Here is a 3,970-nt window from a genome sequence, read left to right on the forward strand (position 1 = left end):
GTGGCCCTTCTAGTATGTAGTACACAACGTGCAGGTAGGTGGCCCTTCTGGTATGTAGTACACAATGGGCAGGTAGGTGGTCCTTCTGGTATGTAGTACACAATGGGCAGGTAGGTGGTCCTTCTGGTATGTAGTACACAATGGGCAGGTAGGTGGCCCTTCTGGTATGTAGTACACAATGGGCAGGTAGGTGGCCCTTCTAGTATGTAGTACACAACGTGCAGGTAGGTGGCCCTTCTGGTATGTAGTACACAATGGGCAGGTAGGTGGCCCTTCTGGTATGTAGTACACAATGGGCAGGTAGGTGGCCCTTCTGGTATGTATTACACAATGGGCAGGTAGGTGGCCCTTCTAGTATGTAGTACACAATGTGCAGGTAGATGGCCCTTCTGGTATGTAGTACACAACGTGCAGGTAGGTGGCCCTTCTGATATGTAGTACACAATGGGCAGGTAGGTGGCCCTTCTGGTATGTAGTACACAACGTGCAGGTAGGTGGCCCTTCTGGTATGTAGTACACAACGTGCAGGTAGGTGGCCCTTCTGGTATGTAGTACACAATGGGCAGGTAAGTGGCCCTTCTGGTATGTAGTACACAAGGGGCAGGTAGGTGGCCCTTCTGGTATGTAGTACACAACGTGCAGGTAGGTGGCCCTTCTGGTATGTAGTACACAACGTGCAGGTAGGTGGCCCTTCTGGTATGTAGTACACAACGTGCAGGTAGGTGGCCCTTCTGGTATGTAGTACACAACGTGCAGGTAGGTGGCCCTTCTGGTATGTATTACGCAATGTGCAGGTAGGTGGCCCTTCTGGTATGTAGTACACAATGTGCAGGTAGGTGGCCCTTCTGGTATGTATTACACAAAGTGCAGTTGGTGGCCCTTCTGGTATGTATTACACATTACGGCTGGCGTGGCACCAGGGACGTGCATAGTTTATTTCTAAAACATGATTTGAATTTGCCACCATAGAAAGGGAGATGACAGAATGCAGATCTTTTCTAGAGAAGAGGGAACGGAAGCCGATGCCAGGACCCAACCCATCTCCTCTCAGCCACCGCCATCCACAGCTGAACCATCTGCTGCCAATTAGCTTAACCCTACAGCTACCAAACAAGCGGAAACACATCTCCATCTCAGAGATCTCTAGCTGTATAGTGCGCCAGATGAAGCCGCCATTCCGGGATCCACCGTGGGGTATATGGGCTATATTTCTTTTTAACAGTCATTTGTAATTTTCAGCAAAACCCTTTAACCCTAATAAAGGATGAAATAGTGCCACTATCAGGAAGTGTATCACCCTGTAGTTACACAATAGGTACATTGCGGAGCCATACTGTGCATACATAGCAGAAACGCTCGGCGCTTGTTACAGTGCATGATGGAAATAGTCAGAATATTCAGGGGTAATGGTTCCTGTATGTTACACATGCACCTACACCAGGATTGGGGTGTAAAGTTCTGCGGCATTTTTATTAATTAGCAAGTTTTAGACCCGATAATTAAAATCTCCAATAGCCGTTAATCGCGTCAATACGAAACGAAGTTCCGATGTACAGTAAGCCCCTCCCTGCGATGTGTTAAAAGTGAAGTGATCGCATTCGGCAACCCACACATACTATACGCTGGCAGCCATTGCTGGGAAGGGACAATAAGGATCCCTCTCCCACTAAATGCTGCGGAGTGTAGCCTATAGTCAATGCCATCTGAAGACGCGTTCAATACCGGGGCAAAACCCCTGAATGCTTCGGAATCCTCCCCTACATACATCCTGTGGATACATAATATTTCACCTGTTTTCGGGGGATATCCCACAAATATACTTTGATAAACAGGCCGAATAAAGTGATCTTTATGTTGGGCTGAATCCTGATAACACTGAAATCACCAGCAGTGGCTTCCTCCTGTCTCCCCATGCGTATACGCCTATGTGACAATTATTGCGGCAGTAACAACACAAAACGTCTGCGGTTATCACTATAACAGGAATGCCGCCATTAATGGAAAAACACTTTAACAGCTCTTTATTATTTAAACATGAAAGTTAATTAAAAAAAAAAAATAAACGTTTTTTTTTTAAATGTAATTGCTAAATAGAGCACATAATTAATTAAAGATAAACTGAAACATATATATATATATATATGTTTATATTTCAGTTTATCTTTAATGCAGTAATTCACTTACCTCCTTCCTATTTACTAACTTTGCAAAGAGATAAAAAGAGTCAGCAATTGGCTGCTAACTGGCACATGATAGTGAGGCCGGTGGTACTATACAGGGTACTTGCAGGGGCGCCATGAGTTGTGTTCCAAGTTATTTATAGTCAGTGTGACAGACAAAACCAGCGCTGGGGGCTGCTACTCATGAACTGGGTGGACCGGAGTGGAGACTCAGCGGGGCACTTCGGGGAAGGGGGTTCCTGTGTCATTAGGCGAGGCTAAATGGTGAGTCTTCACATCACTTAGCCTCGTTCCCCCATACGGAGCCGCGACTCCTGACAATTATCTCCCCATCCTGCCCACTTCACATGAAAGTGGTCGGGATGTGGGGGATCCGGATTCTCTTCCGGATCCCGATAATTCGGGAGCCTCCCGCAACAACCGGGAGCAGGGGCGCCGAGAGGGAAGGGGAGCGGGTACAGATTACCCGGGCTTCCTGAGGGGCCCGGGTCCGACGCTGCCCCCCCCCCTCCCTCACAGCAGCCCAGCACACAGCCTCCTATGCCTGTGCGGGGGAGCGATCACACTGATTGCGCCCCCCCTGGCTTTGCGCCGGGCGGAGGGGCACAGAGCGCCCCCCTCCTCGGCACGCAGCGCCGCCTCGTGGCGCTACAAATCTTTTTTATTTATTTTTTTCAGCAAGGGGGCGTGGCCACGCCTCCTGAGATTAGGCCACGCCCCCTATTACTGGGACCCGCCTTGGCTCTTGGCGCCCCTCTCCGGGAGTAAAGTTTGCATAATGGGGATAAGCACAACTTACATTAATCATCTTTGCTGAATTTCTCAATAAGAAACTTTTGGCCTAGACTGTTATTGTGATTTTTTTTTTTATATTGCATTAAGTTATATTTTATATCTGCCGACTTTACTATTATATGGCATCTTTTTATTTTGTTTGGGTGTATTTCAAAATTTCAATTAAAACTACTAAATTTAAAAAAAAAAAAAAAAAAAACCCAGAAACTTTTGGCCCTGGGTTGTAGGAAACGACGCTGTTACTCTAGGGTGCCGTGATTCAAGAAAGTTTGGGAATCACGGAGTCAGACAATGAAAGCAAATGTCTGATTGGATGTTTTGGTTTCAGAGTAAGTTTGCATGTTTGATAAATGTTCAGAAATTCCGCCTGCAGTCACAGAAATGTGCAGGTGGTGCTTCAGTGTATTCTCATTCTTGTCCGCTGTTAATATATTTATATGAAACAAGTAACTGATCTGAAGACTGCAAGGGGTCAATCCAATTATCTGTTACAGGTGCGAGCTGCCGTTGCCTCGACATTAAAACACCGGCAACAGCTCCTGAACTCACACCCCTCGCACAATTTTGGTGCCAGTTCGGGCTGCTGTAAAGTGCGGCAAGACAATCGCGGCTAATTGGATTGAGGGTCTCATTCAGACCCGCTCGCGAGCGCAGGACGCTCGCAAGCAGGTCGATGGTACCCAAATGCGCAGGGAGCTCCGTCGTGCGCATGCGTGAGATCCGGATAGCGACAGCCAAGCTGTCGCTCCGGGTCTCGCACCAAAGGGGGCGTGCTGTCGATGGTGAGTGACAGCACGCCCCCTTTGGTGGGCGTGCCGGGGCGTGGCTGCCCAGATGGAGGCGTTCCCATGGCAACGCCTACCGTCTGGGGCCGGCCCCACTGACATCACTAGTGATGTCAGTGGGAGTGATTTTGGCTCTGATAGAGCCAAAATCACTCCAGGGCTTGCGGCAGCGGGACCCTGCCGCAGGGTCTCGTCGGAAGCCCGATGGTC

The sequence above is a fragment of the Taudactylus pleione genome, unplaced genomic scaffold (genome assembly GCF_031769625.1).
Source record: "Taudactylus pleione unplaced genomic scaffold, aTauple2 ptg001095l, whole genome shotgun sequence".
NCBI lineage: Eukaryota > Metazoa > Chordata > Amphibia > Anura > Myobatrachidae > Taudactylus > Taudactylus pleione.